The 22,684-nt window shown below is 41.0% G+C and overlaps 2 protein-coding genes across 5 annotated transcripts in view; one reads left to right on the top strand and one right to left on the bottom strand.

Moving 5' to 3' along the window:
• LOC310842510 (uncharacterized protein) overlaps positions 1–22,684 on the top strand; it is a 148,205-nt gene that overhangs the window by 87,102 nt on the left and 38,419 nt on the right. Inside the window, exon 1 of one of the 4 annotated variants that reach the window (XR_014563119.1) lies at positions 20,544–20,640. The exons of the other annotated variants lie outside the window; for them this stretch is intronic. The gene's annotated coding sequence lies outside the window, so the exon portion shown is untranslated. Of the gene's footprint in view, positions 1–20,543; positions 20,641–22,684 lie in introns of those variants that run through there. 4 annotated transcript variants of the gene reach the window in all.
• The window catches only part of TSPAN7 (tetraspanin 7), a 76,155-nt gene that overhangs the window by 52,460 nt on the left and 1,011 nt on the right, over positions 1–22,684 (bottom strand). The gene's annotated exons all lie outside the window — the stretch shown is intronic.

The raw sequence follows: 22,684 nt of genomic DNA, 5'->3' as shown, positions 1-22,684 counted from the left end.
TTGAAAACTAAACCATGAACTGTAAAATAATTCAGATCTGTCATGGAGATTTCAGCATACCAAATAGTAACACTGCCTGCCCTACTCTCATTTCTTCACTGGCTGTAAACAAGAAAACAAAGATTCTCTCCCTCTGTTTTCATTTTCAGCCTTGCCATACACAGTTTCTTTTAGAACAAAAAAACACAGATTGCTCTTCAGAATTAGTAGACGGGGAAGGAGAGAAGAAGTCAGAAAAAGTGCCTAGTGAATGATGTATTCAAGCTCTAATTTTTCATAAAACCAATTGTATTAATATTCAATTTATATATTTGTATAAGCATTGATAAACTAGGTATTTGGCAATAAAAAAATGCTGGGAAGGAGGAATCGTGAGGAATAAGTCTCTAGCTATTTTTACTACTCTAAGCTCATCTTGGCACCTGGTGAGCCTCTCTGGGAGGAGCATTCCACAGCTGGGGAGCCAACACCAAGAAGCCACTCACTTCATTCCAGATGCCAGGGCAACTGGAAGAATTACATCTCTTGTGGTTTCCTATGCCCAGACTGTCACACTGTTAGTCAGTGTGAAGAAGAGAGGAGTGAAGGAGGAAAAAACTTCCCTTCGCTATCTTCCTGCATGCCTTTGCTGCTACTCCACCAACATGTTAAAGGAAGAGGGGTACAGGTAGCTTAAGGGGAACAGGAAAGATAGCAAAGATGGCTGGAAAAGGCCAGTTCCTCCTCACTGATCAGAACAAAATCCAAGCTGAATGAAAATTTGAGAGCTTATAAAGTTAGCTCACCTCAATTTTGTGTTGGGCTTTAATAAGCCCCTGGCTTAGTTTCTGAGCCCCTTGTGGGATAAGTAGTATTCCTAATTCTTTTGAAATCTATATGTAAATATGCTCAATTAAGCAATAAATGTATATTTACACAATCCAATTAGAAAAAAGCCACAACCCAATGAACAAGCTGCAGCCCAATAAATAAGATGCTGTTTACCTGTAGCCTTGCCCACCCCATCCCAGCATGCCTTTATAATATCTACTATCTAATACTGTGAAAGTAAACAAGCTTTGTTTCTGCAATTTGCACTGACCGTCCACATTCATGTGGTTGGTAAATTGCCACAGAATCTGGCCTCCAAGAGATGGTACTGAATGAATTTTACACCAAAAGTATAGGACTTGCATGTCTGACAGCTGTAAAATAAGTGGTTGACTGAAGACTGGCAACTGTTACAAGTTAATGGACAGGCTGGGATTAAGAACCAGCTGAAAGAACATCTAATTAAGCTCCAAACTTTACAAGCTGTCAAGAAGGCTTTAAGATTTCCCAAACAATTGGCAGTGTTTGATTTTTGTCCTTCAAGTGCTGTACAGCAACATCTCTCAGTTTTGCACAGAACAGTACAGGCCTTGAAGTGCTACTCCACAGAGTTTTTCTCTTACTTCCAAGGCCAATCTTTTGCTCAGGCACAACGATCAGTTGGTCGCTTGCCTCTCCCTTGGGTGTAAAAATGCTCCCTTAACTGCATTATGGAAGCAACAACTGCACTTCCTATTAGGAGAAAAACCAGTGGCACAGTATGAAAGGGTATTATTTTTCCCTCTTGAGGAAAGCATGGGGAAACTGGAGCCACAGAAAATTTAGTGCAGCTACAGATAAATACAACACCATGATTACACTGGAGTTTGTCACCTAAAAATTTGACCAGAGATGCATACTCCCAAATGCTATGGGGACATGCACAGGAGGACTTCAAATGGGCATGGTTCCTTGGCACATGTCCATGTCTGACATCTCTTCACTCTTTACGTGTCTAACTGCAGCAAGCATTAGTGCACTCACAATGCAACATAGTGTAAAGCAGCTCTCAGTGTTAACTTTAATATTCTCATCCAGATCTGGCATTCTAAAAGATCTTTAGTCAAAAACGTTATTTTGTAGCTACACTTACAAGTGAGCTCTTTCAGTTCTGTAAACAGTAAACAGTTCCCTTTCCTCTCACATTAGTTGTTTCTATAGTTCTAAGCACACTTTCTCCTTGCGACCAGTGGAATGCATGGAAGGGGCTTCAGTTGTCAAAGTTCTTAGTGCCTCCTTGCAAAGAGCGGCAACACCAGTTAGGTTGATAGAAGCAGTTGTCTGTCCTTTGCTGGGAAAGGAGGCTTCCTTTTGATGCCACCTACTTGAATAACTATTGGTCGCTTTCCAACACATGATTCTGAGGGAAAGTTTTGGAGCATGAAGTACCATCTTAGCTCATTGGACTCCTGAATCCTGTTCATTCTGGTTTCTGATTTGGCTTTGGGGCCTTTGGCGGAGAAATGACAGGCCTAGTTGCAAACTATCCAGCCAGGAAAAGATGTTCATAGTTTTGGAACTGCAACTGCATCCAGCTTTGCTCCTGGGTAAATAAGTGGCAACCGAGCCACAAGTGCTTTTGCACAGCCTCACCAGGTATTCCACTTTGTATGCCATGGTTACTTGCAGGTTACATTGCTGTAGCATGCTCTGTGTGAGGCTGCCATTGAAAACTGTCAGGAAAATTCGGGTGGTGCAAATGCAGCAACTATCCTGTTGACTGGGGCCTGTTTTTGTGACCATGGAACACACAAATTCTACCCACTTCATAAGCTCTCATTTGTTTCTGTGTTGGGGCTGATCTAAGATTTTTTTTGCTGCCTCAGGTGAAGGACACAATGGTGCCCCAACCCAGTTCCACATACAGAAGCCTACCAGACGTAGCTGTGAGGAGACACAGCAATTGACTGTGGGCAGCAGCTCCGATTACAGTGCACAAAGCAGGCTGCAACACCTTCTCACTGATCTGCACACTCTGGCATCTACCACCAGAGGCAGCTACCTCAGTTTGCCTTATGTTAGAGCCAGTCCTGCTTCCACATTCAAACTGTTGGGTTTTAGTCTTTAAAGCCCTAACCTGTTAGGGATCTGGATACGTGAAGGTATCACATGCCAACTTGCCTGCACACTTGAGTTTTCATAGGAAGCCCTGCAACATGTCCCATCTCTATAGCTGGCACTATAGTTCTCCATAATAGCTCTTGTCAGGAGCAACTGGTAGCATGGTGACAACCTTCTAACAGCAGTGTCACTGCCACTTACCAGGTTGGGGTGAGGGAAAGGGCATACCAGTGGGAGATCCAGCAGTGTGTGGGCACAATACCTATCTCATAGCCACCTACACCCATACCATTCCGATGGCGACACTGCTGCCTGAAGGCTAGCTCCATGGCAATGCCCTATCAGCCACTTCTAGCCCAAGTCGTGGGACATCTTGTCTCAAGAAATACAAGTAGCTGCCTTTCTGTTTTCAGGGAAGTTTTTAATCTGTGATATTTTAGTGTATTTTGGGTTTCTATGGAAGCCGCCCAGAGTGGCTGGGGAAACCCAGCCAGATGGGCGGGGTACAAATAAATTATTATTATTATTATTATTATTATTATTATTATTATTATTATTATTAATGCCAAGTAGTTATTGATAGCTGCTTTCTGCTTTTAAACTTGTTATTGGTGCTGTTCATTGTTTTGGCTTTCATCTTTGTTTTAGTCAGCTTGGGTGCTTCGTTGTTTAGCCAAAAGGTAAGAGATTAATGTTTGAATAAATAAATGAAACAAAAACATAATATTTGTGAGAAACAATAAGGACCAAGACATAATAAATAAAAAAAATGCTTCAGACAAAACATTCCACTATTAAATATTTAAAACAAACTGGAAAACCGCAGAAGAAGTGAAAAGAAAATCCCATTATTTGTCTGGAATTTCATCTCATGAGAGCTTAACATCCAAAAAGCATGGCAAGAATTTAAATTTCAGATGAAAAGCCACACACATCTCCTCCTCCTCTTCCTCCTCCTGCTGCTTCTTTTGGTAAGAATGCAAACCACCAATGTAACTAAAACCACTCATTTCAAAATTCAAATTAAACCTTGGTTCTGTGTGTATTATAAATTTATATAAACAGCACTTCCAATTATATATAATATAGCAGGTTGCAATGCATCCAACTTTTCTCTGTATTGGTACTGTTCTGTTTGGAGGAGGAGTCCATGCATTTTCCACTCTTACTGCACTAGTTCTGTTTAGTCTCTATTGGCTTATTATTTAATTCCCTTTAGATCCCTGTCTCTTTGGTGTCTCTTTTACCACTGTTCCAATTTGCCGAATGGAAACAGCACTGCAGCAGTCAATGACTCCAGGAGCTATGTCACTGTGGTGTTTTGTTTTGTTTTGTTTTGTTTTTTACCTATTAACTCATATCTCTCATTTTCCAAGCTAGCAAAAGCCAGGGGGTTACCCTTAGGAACTGCCAGACAACCTGCAATGGGAGGAGGCTTCCAGAATAGCAGGCTGGGATCCTGAACCTCTATATTTAATGTAGAAATTGGTGTGGGGCAGGGATGTAACAGCAGCCAGTCTAGCACCGGGATGATGGGTATCCTGTGCATCACGACACAGCAGTGAGCATGAGGGGAGCCATTCACACATTCTTTCTCTTTCTCTCATACACACCCTTGTGGTGGCAAGGAAGGTGCCCAGAGTGTGCTCTTACAAGAATAGGAATTCTCCCCACAAACCTTCCATCCCATTACCACTTCACTCCCCACAGCCTGCCAAACGGCAGCCGGGTGAGCAGAGTGCTGTTTCCTTTGGAAGAAATCTATATGTATAACTATATATCTATATCTATTCATTGCAATATAAGTGACCTTTACACTTAATGTTTGCAGTGGGTTTTTTTTTTTAAGATAAGTAGTTTGGACTATCTCTACTTAGAAGTGAAAATTATTGTCTCAGCTTCTTTGGAAAGCGGCAATTTCATTACCATTCTGAGGAGACTGTTGTTTCCTTAAAGAGCATCACATTTGACATGAATTTGGCCACGAAAGAGCCAAATTAATGATTCTGATTTGAATCTGAGATGAATGCACAGCTAGCATTTGTGAATAAGCAAGTGAATAACACAATGGTTTGAGTAATCAGTTCAGGAACTGGTCAAACAAAATCTTTCCAAACGAAAGTCCAGCTGTACTGAGACTGGTTCCTTCATGAAGTCTGAATCACAAAGCCAAACCTTTTAAAAAGGCTGCCTAATCACCACAGTTAGAAGCCAGGCTTACGAGACCCCTATCTGGCATCAGTCTCAAGGTCAGGATATAGTTGAACAATCAGTTCATTTAGAAAGTGATGAGTTTGCTCTTTCAGGAGTTAACAGAGTCCAAATATCTTTGCTTCACACAGAAATACAGGAGTATCAAGTGATGAAAGGGAAGGAGTTCCTTTTTGGTGAGAATCACAGCATCCTCTGAAATATTAATGAAGCCCTTTTATATGCCAGAGTCTAAAAAGGACTTTGAATAATACATTGGAAGGCAACAGCAGCAATTCAGCCATTGAATTCTCTTTGCTCTTCACAGACGCAGCTAACACATTTTTTTTTTTAATGGAAATAATGTCTAGGCCAGCCTAGCCCAAAACATCTGGAGAACGCCAGGTTGGGGAAGGCTGGTCTTCGTTTACAGGGGAAGATGAGAATTCTTTTTAAAAAAATCAAATTTATTGAGTTTTTAACATAAAATATAATAAAAGCCAAACTAATCTAAAGAAGATAAATAAAAGAGAAACAAGAATAAGCAAGAGAAGAGAATAAATAAGGAGAAAAAGAAAATAAGAAATAATATAAACAAACAAACAAACACAAGGTCCTCTATAATAACCTGAGAGCTTCCCCCTCTTCTCCCAGCCTCCCATCTGGGGAGATTCTCTCTACCCTGCCCGTCATGCAGGGCCCTTCATCGGGAAGATGAGAATTCAAGATGAGGAGAAACTGTCCAACAGTCCTTCTCTACATGGAGGATGAAAGAGATGAATCTGAGGTGGTTTGGGAATAAATGGATAGAACACAAAGGCAGAGGAAAACTACAAAGCTATGAATGGGGGATAGAGGCAAAGTCAAGACTAAAACCCCAAACTATGAAGCCTGAAACACTCTTGTAAAACTGGAGGGTTTAGGTCCACCGGTTTGGGTAGGACATAAAAATATCCACTCCCTTCAGCACTTGCTGAAAGACTTGCTTTAGAAGCAGAGTATTAAGCAGCTGCCACATTACATGCTAGTAAACAGCCTGGTATGTTTGGGGCTTTCGATGTTTATATAAACAGCAGTGTGACCTGCTTTCCCCCAACTGACAAGTGAAGATGTTGCTATAATTGGCTTTTGAACGAGTCATCCAGAAGGCAATGTAACCACTCCCGATCAGCGCTGTTTTTCTATATCTAACTGACACAATAATTTCCAAGTGCAATAAATTGTTACATATTAAGCCAGTACCTAAAGACACCAACTGGACTTTGATTCTCCATCATCTTATATGAGAACCACGCAGTCCCTGCCCAGAAGAGGGGGAGGGGAACAATGGTAAACAGAAATGCAACAATGAGCTTAATTAAAGAGGAATGAGCAATTATTGGGGTGTGGACAAATGTTTAACGGCTGAATATAACAGATTGATTGTAACAATGAAGGAAAAGGGCAGGGACAAGGGAAGATGAAAATGCAGAAAAGAAAGAAGCCTGTGAAAAGCAAAAATGATGAGTATCCTCCCCAAACTCCATTTTGGAGCATTCTACTGAGATACCAGCATTCTGATGCACAGAAAATGGCTCAGGTTGGCTTGCTATTGCTGTGAATTGTGATACTGAAGCTTTTATTGGGCATTCATATACTGCTCTTCCAATATAATAGGTAGGGGGGAAATGTTTTGTTTATTTAAAATATTTTTATCCTGCCTTTAATTGTAGTGGATGATCCTAGAGCGGGGTACAATCAGTTGCCAATAAAATACATAGCATATGTAGTTAGTACGTAATTTTAAGAAGACAAATATCAAATAGAAACACTAATATACATAATGGGGGAAGTCTGAAAACTTGTCCACCCATTCAGGACTCGTATGAAATAGAATAGAAGTAGCCAATGTTGCATCTTCCACATATCAATGGACTCCCAGCCCACATCAGCCCAATCAAGAATGGCCAACAGTCAGAGATGATGGAAGTCCAACAACATCTGAGGGCCACAAGTTGCCCAGACCTGAAATAAACATATGCAGCTTCAGCCAAAAGTGATGCATACAATACCAGTAGTCCACTGGGAACAAGATAAAGGCCTAGACACAAGCCCTGTTGAGGTGTTTTGCATTACGCAATTACAATCACATGAGGGAAAGATCAGGGCCACAGCTGCCGACGTGAGCGCCATGCTCCATACCACTTCTGGTCTCCCTGATTGCAGTAGCTTCTAAATGCCTAGATGCATTGAGCAGACTTTCCTCTTCAGACATTTCATCCCAATATGTAGATCAGGCTTCCTCAACCTCAGTCCTCCAGATGTTTTTTGGCCTACAACTCCCATGATCCCTAGCTAACAGGACCATTGGTCAGGGATGATGGGAATTGTAGTCTCAAAACATCTGAAGGTTGAGGAAGCCTGGTGCAGATGGTAGGGCTGCACCAGATGAGGTTGAGGAAGCCTGGTGTAGATGGTAGGGCCAGGGCCAGAAAGCTTGGGCCTGCATTCTCCCCTCACAGGATTATAACAGTGTGGGGCATAATATTGGAACAGGGTTACAGGGAACTGCCCTGAGACCTGTGGGTGTAGTATAGAAATTCAATTAATAGTAATAATAATAATAAAGTATTGCCTAGGGCCTCTGGGTGAATTGTGTGACTGAGGCTTCACCTACATCTCTGTTTAACCGTTTGATCCTTTGAAATTTCAAGATTTTGAAGTTGCTATTTTATTTACTTATTGAGGGGTTTTCTTAGTTTACCTTTCAGGGCCAAAAACACAAAAAAATGTGTTTTTCTCAAACACATTATGTGCAGCCTTTTGTCCCAATCCAGAGATTGTATTAATTGGAGAAATGTATTACAAGGTCAAGAGACAAATAATGAGGTCCCCTCCCCCGCAAATAAAATGTGGTTCAAAAGGATCATCCATCTCCTCAAATTTCTCTGTGGAGAGAGGCTATATACTAAACATTAATGTCTCCGCTAACCCAGAAATAGTACCTCGGGTTAAGAACTTTGCTTCAGGATGAGAACAGAAATTGTGCTCCGGCGGCACGGCAGCAGCAGGAGGCCCCATAAGCTAAAGTGGTGCTTAACAGTTTCAGGTTAAGAACGGATCTCCGGAACGAATTAAGTACTTAACCCGAGGTACCATTGTATGCTTGAAAGGACACTACAAACATTTTTGTGCAGACTGTATTATATATAACTAGACTTGTACGCAGTTATTGTTGTTATAAGTTTTATTATTTTGGAAAATAGTTTTTTTACGGGGTGAGGGAAGTGCTGTTTGAAGCAGCCCACCCTTCATTTAAAGAAGATGGGTTGCCACTGCTTCAAACAATCTCGCATTAGCTGTTAACTCTTTCCCACTAATAAATGGAACTTAAAAGAGCTTAACCTTGGCTGGATCATACCCATTTTGCCCCAGTCCTGCTTTCAAAGGCCCATGTATTTCCATGAATGTTCCATGGCCTTTGCCCAGAAAAGACCACAGAGTAGGAGGCTACATAGTCTAAGAAAAAATGCTAAATTTGCCTTTGCATTTAACTTGTGTTTTTAGAAATGTGACGTATACTAATTTTAAATAATAACAATAATTTTATTATTTATACCCCGCCCATTTGGCTTAATAGTGAATAGTGTCAGCTGGGGGAGAAGCAGATTGTTGCCTCAAGTTTGCCCTGGGCAATTGTTAAGCCTTCCCGCTCCTACTTCTGTCCTGAGGAAAATCCCTTCTCTGTAGCCAGTCTTTTGACTGGGAGAAACTCCCCCATTGGTTGATAATATTGCATGGATACACACACACACACACACCCTGCAAATTAAAGGCAAAGAAACATTTATTGACACATCTAGTATAATCCTAACTCTTCAACTACTGCTTAGTCTGCTTGGAAAAATGTGGTTCATAATTTTTTTTTATGGTAGATTCACATTTCCCCATGCAGTCTTTCCATTTGTTGTAGCTTCTTAAGGTTATTTTGTGGTATTGGAAGAAGGAATTGGCTGATCTGTTCCATGCAATGAGTGTCACAAACATTATTATGATTACAGGATAAAGCAAGCGGGGTAAGAAGCTGCACATTCAGCCATTTTCACTGAAGGGACTATAATTTTAACATTATTCAGCCCAATATAAACCGTGCATACAATCAGTATCATCTTACTGGATAATATTATGCTGGGAGTCAGAATGTTAACAATGTATCTAAGCATTTCTTAATAATAACCCAGAGCTCTAATGCTAGCCATTTCTGACTTTTCAAAAAAGCATACGTCTTGACCTTGATATCATCAAGACCAAAACTACTGCTTAGATAAAATATGTTCCTACCCTCAGGATTTGTTGTCTCTTGACAGGAATACAATAAAGCACTAAAATGTAAGCATGAATATATTGGCCATAGTTAAGCAAAAATAAAAAAGGAAAGGAAATAATTTTTGTTTAGATTAGTTTACTTTTTATTGTAATGTATTATGAAACGTCTTAATAAAATCTTATTTTTAAAAAAGAATATATTGGCCATAGCAAAGAATAACAATACACTGTCTTTGGTATAACAACAGCTGTATTCTGTCTCTGCTGAACACCAATTGCTGGAAATCACAAGTGCGGAGAGTGAAGTTAGGTCTTGCCTGTGGGTTTCCCTTAAGCATCTGACAGCCCACTGTGAGAACAAGATGCTGAACCAGATGAGCCTTTGGCCTGATCCACTTGGGTTCTTTTGTCTTTAAAATGACTTGCTGGCCGTTGGGACAAAATAATTCTTCACTAGCAAGAAAAATTGGGTCACTCTGGCAATTATCTTTCATTAGGTAAAGGTAAAGGGACCCCTGACCATTAGGTCCAGTCGTGGCCGACTCTGGGGTTGCAGCGCTCATCTTACTTTATTGGCTGAAGGAGCCGGCGTACAGCTTCCGGGTCATGTGGCCAGCATGACTAAGCTGCTTCTGGCAAACCAGAGCAGCGCACGGAAATGACGTTCACCTTCCCGCCGGAGCGGTACCTATTTATCTACTTGCACTTTGACGTGCTTTTGAACTGCTAGGTTGGCAGGAGAGGGACCGAGCAATGGGAGCTCACCCCGTCGCAGGAATTCGAAACACCGACCGTGTGATCGGCAAGTCCTAGGCTCTGTGGTTTAACCCACAGCGCCACCCACGTTACCACCCTTCAAAATCAGCTACCATCACACTCGCCACATCCATTCCCAGTCATTAAGGCACCTCTATAAACAACATTGCAGTACTCAATAATTTAAACTTGATCTAAAATAAGAACTCAAAACAAACCAAACATCTAAACTTTTATAAAGGTGGTATTACTTTGGCCTGTAGTGAAGTTCGCAAAAGAACTGAATATGTATGCTTAACCAAGTCTGGCCGGAATTCACAGCCAGCTCAGTCTGCAATGTGAGTCAGGCACCAGGAACCTTTCCCAGACATAAGTAGCACAGCTAAATCAGGAGACCTAGACAAAATTTGGGGCAGGATCAGGCCTACAAGCGTCAGTGTGGAACAGCAAGCAAGACAGTATTCAGAACAGACACCACCAGCCCAGGAAAGAGGAATGTAGGGAAAGCACAGCACCTGCCCAGTGGCAATCGGCACTTCTCCTTGATAGTTGGGTCTAGGTGGGTCTAGCTAGGAAGGTGATCCAAATTTTCTCATAGTCATATGAAACTTTTGAGTTTTGACAGCTGCCACACTACTGAGATAATAGCTGAACTGGGCACAAGTCCACTATACTCAAAACAAAGGAGGTGAACAGCAGGCCACAATAAATACATTACAGATTTTGTGCAGAGAAACAGCAGGCGAGGGGGCAGAAAGACTTGTGTTTCTCTGGTGACTAATGTGCAGCAGCAAGTGAAAATACTCACAGGTAGAGAATAAGGCATTTGTCCATCTCTAGTTCGGTTCAGGTCTCACATAACTCTCATAATTCTGCTCAGGAATAGAGTATTTAATATTAGCAAAGCTGAAGATTCATCAGGTAAACAGACCAATTAGAGGCTCACAGAAGCACAGACTTGGAAGGTAATGACTCAAAGGTCATCTAGCCCAATCTCCTGCTAATGTGTTGTTGTTGTTTAGTCGTTTAGTCGTGTCCGACTCTTCGTGACCCCATGGACCAGAGAACGCCAGGCACCTCTGTCCTCCACTGCCTCCCGCAGTTTGGTTAAACTCATGCTGGTAACCTCGAAAACACTATCCAACCATCTCGTCCTCTGTCACCCCCTTCTCCTTGTGCCCTCCATCTTTCCCAACATCAGGGTCTTCTCCAGGGAGTCTTCTCTTCTCATGAGGTGGCCAAAGTACTGGAGCCTCAGCTTCACAATCTGTCCTTCCAGTGAGCACTCAAGGTTGATTTCCTTCAGTATGGAGAGGTTTGATCTTCTTGCAGTCCATGGGACTCTCAAGAGTCTCCTCCAGCACCATAATTCAAAAGCATCAATTCTTCGGCAATCAGCCTTCTTTATGGTCCAGCTCTCACTTCCATACATCACTACTGGGAAAACCATAGCTTTAACTATACGAACCTTTGTTGGCAAGGTGATGTCTCTACTTCTCAAGATGCTGTCTAGGCCTGTCATTGCCCTTCTCCCAAGAAGCAGGCGACTTTTAATTTCGTGGCTGCTGTCACCATCTGCAGTGATCATTGAGCCCAAGAAAGTAAAATCTCTCACTACCTCCATTTCTTCCCCTTCTATTTGCCAGGAGGTGATGGGACCAGTGGCCATGATCTTCGTTTTTTGATGTTGAGCTTCAGACCATATTTTGCGCTCTCCTCTTTCACCCTCATTAAAAGGTTCTTTAATTCCTCCTCACTTTCTGCCATCAAGGTTGTGTCATCTGCATATCTGAGGTTGTTGATATTTCTTCCGGCAATCTTAATTCCGGCTAGGGATTCATCCAGCCCAGCCTTTCGCATGATGAATTCTGCATATAAGTTAAATAAGCAGGGAGACAAAATACAGCCTTGTCGTACTCCTTTCCCAATTTTGAACCAATCAGTTGTACCATATCCAGTTCTAACTGTAGCTTCTTGTCCCACATAGAGATTTCTCAGGAGACAGATGAGGTGATCTGGCACTCCCATTTCTTTAAGAACTTGCCATAGTTTGCCGTGGTCAACACAGTCAAAGGCTTTTGCATAGTCAATGAAGCAGAACTAGATGTCTTTCTGGAACTCTCTAGCTTTCTCCATAATCCAGCGCATGTTTGCAATTTGGTCTCTGGTTCCTCTGCCTCTTCTAAATCCAGCTTGCACTTCTGGGAGTTCTCGGTCCACATACTGCTTGAGCCTTCCTTGTAGAATTTTAAGCATAACCTTGCTAGCGTGTGAAATGAGTACAATTGTGCGGTAGCTGGAGCATTCTTTGGCACTGCCCTTCTTTGGGATTGGGATGTAGACTGATCTTCTCCAATCTTCTGGCCACTGCTGAGTTTTCCAAACTTGCTGGCATATTGAGTGTAGCACCTTAACAGCATCATCTTTTAAAATTTTAAATAGTTCAGCTGGAATACTATCACTTCCACTGGCCTTGTTATTTGCAGTGCTTTCTAATGCCCATTTGACTTCACTTTCCAGGATGTGTGGCTCAAGGTCAGCAACCACACTACCTGGGGTATACGGGACATCCATTTCTTTCTGGTATAATTCCTCTGTGTATTCTTGCCACCTCTTCTTGATGTCTTCTGCTTCTGTTAGGTCCTTTCCACTTTTGTCCTTTATTATGGAAATCTTTGTACGAAATGTTCCTTTCATATCTCCAATTTTCTTGAACAGATCTCTGGTTCTTCCCATTCTATTGCTTTCCTCTATTTCTTTGCATTGCTCGTTTAAGAAGGTCTTCTTGTCTCTCCTTGCTATTCTTTGGAAATCTGCATTCAATTTCCTGTATCTTTCACCATCTCCCTCGCATTTTGCTTGCCTTCTCTCCCCCGCTATTTGTAAGGCCTCATTGGACAGCCACTTTGCTTTCTTGCATTTCCTTTTCATTGGGATGGTTTTCGTTGCTGCCTCCTGTATAATGTTACGAGCCTCCATCCATAGTTCTTCAGGCACTCTGTCCACCAAATCTAAATCCTTAAACCTGTTCCTCACTTCCACTGTGTATTCATAAGGGATTTGACTTAGATTGTATCTTACCGGCCCAGTGGTTTTTCCTACTTTCTTCAGTTTAAGCTTGAATTTTGCTATAAGAAGCTGATGATCTGAGCCACAGTCAGCTCCAGGTCTTGTCTTTGCTGACTGCATAGAGCTTCTCCATCTTTGGCTGCAGAGAATATAATCAATCTGATTTCGATGCTCCCCATCTGGTGATGTCCATGTGTAGAGTCGTCTCTTGTGTTGTTGGAAAAGCGTGTTTGTGATGACCAGCTTGTTCTCTTGACAGAACTCTATTAGCCTTTGCCCTGCTTCGTTTTGATCTCCAAGGCCAAACTTGCCAGTTGTTCCTTTTATCTCTTGACTCCCTACTTTAGCATTCCAATCCCCTATGATGAGAAGAACATCCTTCTTTGGTGTCACTTCTATAAGGTGTTGTAAGTCTTCATAGAATTGGTCAATTTCAGTTTCTTCAGCACCAGTAGTTGGTGCATAAACTTGGATTACTGTGATGTTAAAAGGTCTGCCTTGGATTCGTATCGAGATCATTCTATCATTTTTGAGATTGCATCCCAGTACAGCCTTCGCCACTCTTTTGTTGACTATGAGGGCCACTCCATTTCTTTTACGGGTTTCTTGCCCACAGTAGTAGATATGATGGTCATCCGAACTGAATTCACCCATTCCCGTCCATTTTAGTTCACTGATGCCCAGGATGTCAATATTTATTCTTGCCATCTCATTTTTGACCACCTCCAACTTACCCAGGTTCATGGTTCTTACATTCCAGGTTCCTATGCAATATTTTTCTTTACAGCATTGGACTTTCCTTTCGCTTCAGAAATCCATTACTACAACTCAATTTTAAAAAAAAATATTGCTTAAGCCTTGATAAATATTTTTATATACAGAAATTATGAAAAAGTCAAATATGTGTGACTGATTAAATTACTGATTAAAGGTACAGCAGGGGAACAACCAAACTAGTTTGATTTTGTGTGATTTGCTTAGTTTCCTTGTTTAATGAAGTTGAACAGTTACTTTGCCTAGTTCATTTGGAATAAATTCAATAAAGTAATCAAAGTTAAAGCTCTACTTCATTAAGCAGCTGAATTATGCAAATAAGAAAAAGTGAAAATTCATGTTATTTGCAATGTATAAAACATGAAAATTAAACAAATGCACACGTTTTGGTTACATTTTTGACAGCCCTATTATTTTTGAAGGAGCATAGCTCTTGTGCAAAGACATGACCTAAAGCTTCAGTGCTCCAGCAGGATGTAAAAAGAAGATCAGCAGGAAACAAACAAGAATGTGGTCAATAATAACCACATCTGGAAAGGATAACCCAAGTTAGATCAATGACACAAGATCAAAACTGATAGTTTGGGATCCACTAACAGGCCATGGCTTGATCTAAGATGGATCACAACTGTAGCACAACCACCATACAAATATATGATATTGTACCCAATGTCCTGTGCCCATTTTATCATAGCCGATTTAACCGTTTCATCTTGTGTATTCCATTTTAGCAGCAAATTATACATTCTTGAAAGTACCTTAGTCTCAGGTTCTAACAATTCCGTTTCCAACTTTGATTTTTCCACCTGGAATCCTATCTTTTTATCCATCTTAAAAACCTCTTTGATCTGAGCATAATGTAACCATATTTTGATTAAAGGTGAGTCCTGGGTCTGGAAAAGTTGGAGACTATTGATCTAGACTATCCAAAAGCAGGAACTGCAGAGCACAATATAATTTTGCAAAAAAATGTTTTACTTTGTGGGTTGAAGTTTACCCTTTTCTTCTCAGTACAGTAGAAATGAGGAAAAGACAGGATGGCACAAAGTTTTTTTTAAAAAACCCAACAACAACAAACCCTGTAAGATGCTTACCACTACCACCCCACTGATGTCATTGTACATCTCCTCACTTCTTCCCAAAACCATTTTGGAGTTTTAAACACAATCCCCAAAATGGCACCAAAATCATTGCCTTCAATATGCCACATGTGAATGAGCTGATGACTGGAGGGTGGGAGCAGTTGTTTTTCTATACCTCTTAAACTTTTATGTGGTATGAGTAGAGAAATAATTGGAATGTGGCTGTAGAGTGTTGCTGTTTGTACTGCAGTGCTACTGTGTTTAGGGTACTCTTCTGGGACGTGGACATAAGTAGTAAGCCTGGTCACACCCATCTCAAGCCTAAAGCTGCATCATCTTGAGTGCAGTTAGATAAGAAAGCACTTGTGCCATTTAACAATCCGAATGAAGGCAGTTTGAAATTATGTTGAGCCACTAATGAAGTCAATGTCGAACTTTCCAGATACCCACATTTTTCAAGGAGTAGGAGTGCCACAAGTAAATCACAAGTAAATTTACTAGCAAATATATGGCAGGGCTGTCTTTAGCAGTTGTAGACAACATGATGGGGCTGCAGTGCTCACCTGACCTCTGGCTGAGTTTCTGCTGCATTCCAGGAGGTGTGGAGGAGGCATGGCACCAGCAGAGCCAATCTGGTACTCCTGCTGGTGTGTTTGCACCTTACCAACCTCATACCACCTCACCCCTTCCCTCTCTCTCCCAATATGGAGCAACAATTCAGCTGGAGGGGAATCTGGTAAGCAGCACAGCCCCATCAAACCATGTGCTACTGCTGTTTGGCTTGTTCCTCCTAGCCTCTTACCATTCTTGTGCATACACACAAAGGGTAGCACAAGCACAATGAATGATGGTGGGGCACAAAACACAAACCATGTAAAAGCAAGCATATATTTAGAAAGGCTTTAAAAAATACTCCATCACCAAGAGTCAAGTTGGGGGGGAGAAACCCTAATTAAAGCAGCTATTATTGCTACTAAACAATTTCTTGCTTCAAATTGGGTGTTAGCTTCTATACACAAGTGGCATACCTCCTGCCATGGTGTCAAAAGTAAAGGGCAGCATTTCTCTATCTGATTCAGCCAGAGAAGGCTTGTTCTACAGACACGGATTAATTTCTCATGCTAAGCCTTTCCAGGGTTATCTTTCATACTGTCAATTTGTTCACCAGTATTTTCTGAACATATGTTATAGAGCAAAGCAATTGTACTTTCAAAATGCAAAGATCAATGCTTAAAGTTGGGAGCACATTGATCTTGTGATGAAAAAATGATCAATACTTTAATAAGAAAATCTGCTCTCCCAAACCTTATTTCCTTGTCTGCTAGGCATACAACCCCCACTGCTTAATGAATACACACACACACACACACACACACACTAAATTACAGAGGAACTTTGTAAATGCTTTTTACTTTTCAAAATCATTCTTCTTAGACATTTCAGTAACAGTAACAACAAAAATCTTTTTGGAACTTAACATGAAATCTATGTTTTGAGGCATGTTGGCCATGTAAATTGTCTGAAAGTTTCATTTCTAGAATTCACTATTCTGATTGTGCTTGTTTTTGTTATTTTTTATTAGAATCTACTTTAGTCATACCAGAATCACAGGTAAACCTCTTTAAAAAAATAGATAGATACTCAGAACAGAAATACAGGCATCCAGCATAACTACTTTAAGTCAATAGCACCGATACATCCAATCCAGCTCTTCACATAGTTTCTGGCCAGATGTCCCACTCCTGTCTAATAAAACAATAAAGCTGGTCAGGAGAGACGGAACAGCAGACACAAATGCTTGTTTTAATGTATGATTTATGACACAATAGATGGAAGTGGTTACTCTGAAACACAGAAAGCTCATGCAGGCATTCTGCAGCTATACTAATAGCATAATTCCATATGGCGTTTACTCAGAAATAAGTCCCACTCTGTTCAAGGAGATTGTATTTAGAACTGTAGCCTAAGAAGATGTCTGATAATAAACACCATATTAATGATCTTCAGGAGTTAAAGCATTGGAATTTGGAGTGGAAAAGGAACTGCTCTCAGAGACAGCTCTACATGTGCATAATCAACCAAAAGCACTTGTACAAAAGGAGACCATTGAGGACCATTGACCTCTTTGACCCAAGAATGTCATGTTGCTCCCATCGGACTCGGAGAACACCAGCTCAGAAGTCCTGGTGGAATCACCAGCTCCCTGTTACAGATAAAGCTGCAGCTCCTGTTTGAGGCCAATTCTCAAGCTGATTGCTGCAGAAGCAACATCTGGACTCTTACAAAGTCTCCAGCCTGGGCCATGCATGGAACTGTCCAGAGTACCACAGACACCTGGCCTTTGCACATATTGCTAAGGCCATTGCTCAAAACAAAACAGCTAATTCTGCTAGTGCAGCAAATGCAGGTGTGATTTGTACAAACATTGGTTAAAAAGTATGGTATGAGGGACATTGTGAAGCAGATTACTGCCTATATTATATAGACTACTGCAGTTGTTGCACCTTTCTTTTTACTGTTTACTCGTGTTTTTCAAGGGAGGCGGGTGGTGCTGTGGGTTAAACCACAGAGCCTAGGACTTCCTGATCAGAAGGTCAGCGGTTCGAATCCCCGCAACGGGGTGAGCTCCCGTTGCTCGGTCCCTGCTCCTGCCAACCTAGCAGTTCAAAAGCACATCAAAGTGCAAGTAGATAAATAGGTACCGCTCTGGCGGGAGGATAAACGGCGTTTCCATGCACTACTCTGGTTTGCCAGAAGTGGCTTAGTCATGCTGGCCACAGGACCCGGAAGCTGTAATCCGGCTCCCTCGGCCAATAAAGCGAGATGAGCACCACAACCCCAGTCAGGACTGGACCTAATGGTCAGGGGTCCCTTTACCTTTACCATGTTTTTCAAGACTTTCTAACACCAGAATCTTCATACACACACACACACACACACACACACACACACACACACACACTGTTCAGTAGTCAGTATTTTAAAGTACTTAAGATTGTATTTTAACATTATGATTTAAACATTCACAATGCACTTCCATACTTTTTCTTTCTTAGTGTAGGAAATAACCATCTCATGTCCTTAAAATAGATAAAGGTTTTAAAACACTAGTCTACTGATTTCAATTTAACAGTAATTTGTGCAGGACCCAGAAAACCAACTCATTACTTTCTGCATCGTGACTACTCTTGGAAACAGCAGAAACTGTTCAGCTCACTTTACAGTGTTAGAAGGCCCAAAAAGAACCTAGATTAAGAAGGGATGGGAATCAGCACTGTTAGCCGATCTTCTCAAAGCAATTTGCTGAGATGTATAAATACAAAGTTGAATCAGTGAGCAATAAAACAGAAGCAGTCCAAGGAAAATATGGGGTAGGGGGAGTGTTGATTCCACTAACCCAATTAGACATTCATTGCAGGAATGATTAATGCTACCAATAATTCAAAGGCACACACTATTATAAGAACAGAGTAAAGTTGGCATTCTAATATACAGTTTGTGCTTCTGTGAATGAGGCTGGATCAGCAATTCCATTACAAGTGCCTTCTAGGGGAATAAAATTATCATAGTTATCTTTTTTCTATGCATTGTTTTGCAAGACTTTTATATTTAAATCCTACAGAAAGGTATTTGCCAGTGTTCCTCGGAGATTCATAATAGTATGGCACCATGTTTGTAAATAAGAGCAATTTGCAACTACAAAATGGGCACATGACTTAAATTGCAATAGCAAAACACAAGTATAATGAAAGAAGCAAAGAGTCCATACACTCCATCCCCTACCAAAATCAGACTGGAGAGAATTTAACCCACCCAAATATGCTGCCTACATTTCCTCCCACCTCATTCTTCTTATTCACACTCCCATCCATTGAAAAGGTATATAAAAAGCTCACGATTTAGACTGAAGAGAATGTGGCATTTCCACACAGCCCTGAGGGATAGGCACTAATAAATCTGGAGTAACCACCATATTGTGAATGAGCTGAATTCCAGTAAACAACAATGGTACTTAAGCAGTCAAAGGGTGATTTCTGTGTAAATGCAATACATTAGACCAGGAGATCTGTGATTGATCTTCCAATTTTCCCCCAAATAAAAGGACCCAAATTTCTTGGGGGCAGTGAAGTGGCAAACAACTTTCTCCCCCTCACTGTCACCCTGCTCCTTAAGTTACTGTTTCCTTTGTAGAGGGAAGATCCAAGCAAGAAAAAGCTATCTGTATTTTTCAAGCACAGGGCAAATAGAAGTTGCAGGAGGGTAATTTAGATTGGGAAAATTGCATTGGTGGGGGAACGTTAAATAACCCTGCAGCCAGCAGCTACCCCAGTCAAAGTCCCCGCAGACACATGCCTTAATTTAGTTCTATCAAAAAAGCAGATCAATCAATCATGGATCTCCTGCAGTAGCATGCAGTTTGGCCCTGACTCATCACTGATTGGAACTAAGGCCCTGTTCCCACACACCATTAGTGAGTGCAAGCCACTTCCCTACGGCAAAATCTCACAGCAGTGCAGTAAGTGCAAGAATGCCAGAGTCCCATAGACACATGCATGGCTTCTCAACTGTGCACCAGTTGACTGGGGAAACCCAAGTGATTTGCCACAAGGTTCTAGTATTCATGCATATGCCAAGGTCACCTGGGAATCCCATTGCAGGAAACCTCCCACACGAGTGACAGCATCAGCGTTATGTGTCAACAAGAGCCTAACTAAAGCAGAAAAAAGTTAGAAGAATGCTGTTGTTCATGGTGTGCAACAAAAGCATGGTGTGCAAGGAACTGTGCAAATGCGCAAGGGATTCATCCTACTCTCACAAAATTAGAATTCTAAAGGTTTTCTAAGAATCCCATTCTTACTGCTTCACATAGGCTTGAAACCTATTTGGTGCTGCAATGAAGATGTAACCTTCATGTCTAATTCATAATTATAGGAAAGAACGAGTGTTTGGTTTTTTCTTCTAAAGCCTTTTCATTCCTTGGTTCACCATGACAGGCCCGGAAAGCACCACTACTAATGCCTCCTTACCATCCTTTTAAAAATGCCTATTTGTTTTGGTCCTATAGTGTGTCCTATAGTGTCCCACAGTGTGTAAACATTTTTTATTATCCTGGGATTATTGCTCATGAAAAGAACTAGTTAGACAGACTTCAAGGCACAAATCCTCTCTTTAGCCAGAGAACAAGATTCTCTAATCATCTGCAGGAAGCCAACATTTGCACAGATAACACCAAGTGATTTCCTAACAATATTGAAGGAATAACAGTGAGCATTTTTAAAAATAAATAAATCCTTGTTTCCAAATGCAACACTGCACAAAAGGAATCACTTGTAGGCATAAGGGGATAACAGTGTTTTCCTTCCTCTTAAAGCTGTATTGTTTTTCTTTTTGGAGACAGCACATACCTTGCTTGAACAGTACCAGCAATGAAGGGGTAAGGAGAGAGCTGTGAAAAGAGCTGGATGTGTGCATTCACTGGAGAAGGACCTGCCGCCCAATCCTATGCACCTTTACTCAGAAGTATGTCTGCTCAATCCAGTCGGTCTTACTCCAAGTAAGTCTACATAAGAAAGCAGCCCTACATAATAAAGTGCTTTAAAAATGAAACAAACAAATGTAAGTTATAAAAGCAATGTGTGTGCACTGGGTGGGAGCTGTCCTCCAGGTTAAATGATAATGCTGGTACTGGAAAAATGATTTGCTTAACAGAGCTTAGGCGGAAGGATGTTTTACATCTCATCACCGCATTCCACATGACAGAGCTATTAAAATGATAATGCGCAATCAGCTTTCCTCAGTATGAAGTGACTAGCTTGTTTTAGTATATTGCATGGTAGACATGCAGATTAAGGCCAGCGGGCCATTATATTGTATTGTCACTATATACCACTGAAGAGTTTTTAATCAGCAAATCATTGTCACAACATGATATGCTGTTTATGTCTGTCATCTTCTGAACAACATACCAGGTTACTAAGAAAATGTCATTCCCCAGACGCTGTTTGAAAATTCAGGGCTTGTGTTACCCAATGACTCTTTATTGTATCTGGGTCACAGATCATACTGATCATACTAATAAAGTAGTAATATTATTACACTAGCAATGAGCAGTGGAAGATATTCTCTCCCCCACCCCACCCCCGCACTCCCTCAAAGCTGTTGCAAGCAATGCCTGACGTCAGCTTGAAGGGAAAAATTAGAACAAGAATCACCAGCCCTCAAAATAGTAAAATATACATCATACACTGTTTATCTATTTATTTAAAGTATTTCCAAACTGCACTTCATTCAAAACAATCCCATAATGAGGTACAAAGTATAAAAACAAATCACAATAAAATTAAACAAATACATAAAAACCTTATATAACGTTAAGTACCGGTATAATAAATGAACAAGTCTGACGAGGATAGGCTATTCCACTCCACAACCAATTTAACCAAACACCTAAATGAAGAAACATGTTTTTATCTGGTGCCTAAAACCTTTCAGAATCAGCACCAGTTGAATTTTTGAGGGAGGGCACTCCACATTTGGAATGTTACTGTAGAGGATACCTCCCATACAAAACTATGCCCAGCTAACACAGTACACGGTATGGATAATCAGCAGGGAAGTCTCTTGAAACCAATAGTGGACAACACCTAATAGCTGTACAACCTTATACTCCCATCAGCAAAACCGAAGCAAGCCTTACATGTTACATTCTTCTAGCCCCTTGATTCCAAACACATTTACATGCAAGTAATCCCCACTGACTTCAGTGGAGTTTGCTTCCACATGTGTGCTGACAAGCACAGCTGACTACATCCTTAAGCTTCCTTTCTTGAGCATGCGCTAGCATTTCAGTACTGTGAACCACAACATCTATTTTTATTACTGTGATTTAAGAATAAAATGTGTATTTCAATGCTTTCTTACTGTGGGTAGCTGTGTTGTTCCAGCTGAAGGAGACGAAAGGACAAATCAGGGGGAAATATCACACTTTCAAGCAAAATGTTCTAGCATGCAAAACTCACTTTCTAAAACATATGATGCTGATTCTCTATTTTGCATGTGCTGTATGTGCCAACAGCTACATTGACAACCACTACTGTGAATGAGGAGCACAGCAATAAAAGTTGATCTCACTAAATGCAGGTGGCATTTATCCAAATATAATATGGGAGTGGGCAGTGCTGAATAGTTAGGAGAGCTGCCTGCAGTATATACAAAGGCAAAGCCATGGAGACAACAACCTTTTTTTTGGGGGGGGGGAAGAAGGCAGCAATTTATTTTAATGCAGGATATAGATATAGATGATATGGATATAGATATAAATATAGATATAGATAGATGTTGTTTTTTACTCTTACAATAGCTTCATCAGTGAGCTGTCAATCATACTTCCCACACATACAGGCTGGTAGAGAATTAATATATAATATAATATATAACAGGGTTGCTACTGACTTCCCTGTGTGTTCATGCATGATGCACCAATTGCCTCATTCATAAACACCACAGTTCTCTTTATTCTTACTACCAGATTCATCCATCTAGGAGGCAGGTTGCAGGTTGCAATTTAAAAGTCATTTTGAGTGGTCCAGACGCCCTAA

This window comes from Podarcis gaigeae (assembly GCF_964106915.1).
Source record: "Podarcis gaigeae genome assembly, chromosome: 4".
Taxonomy (NCBI): domain Eukaryota; kingdom Metazoa; phylum Chordata; class Lepidosauria; order Squamata; family Lacertidae; genus Podarcis; species Podarcis gaigeae.
The sequence above is the reverse complement of the archived record's forward strand: the minus strand, read 5'-3'. Positions and strand labels throughout refer to the sequence as shown.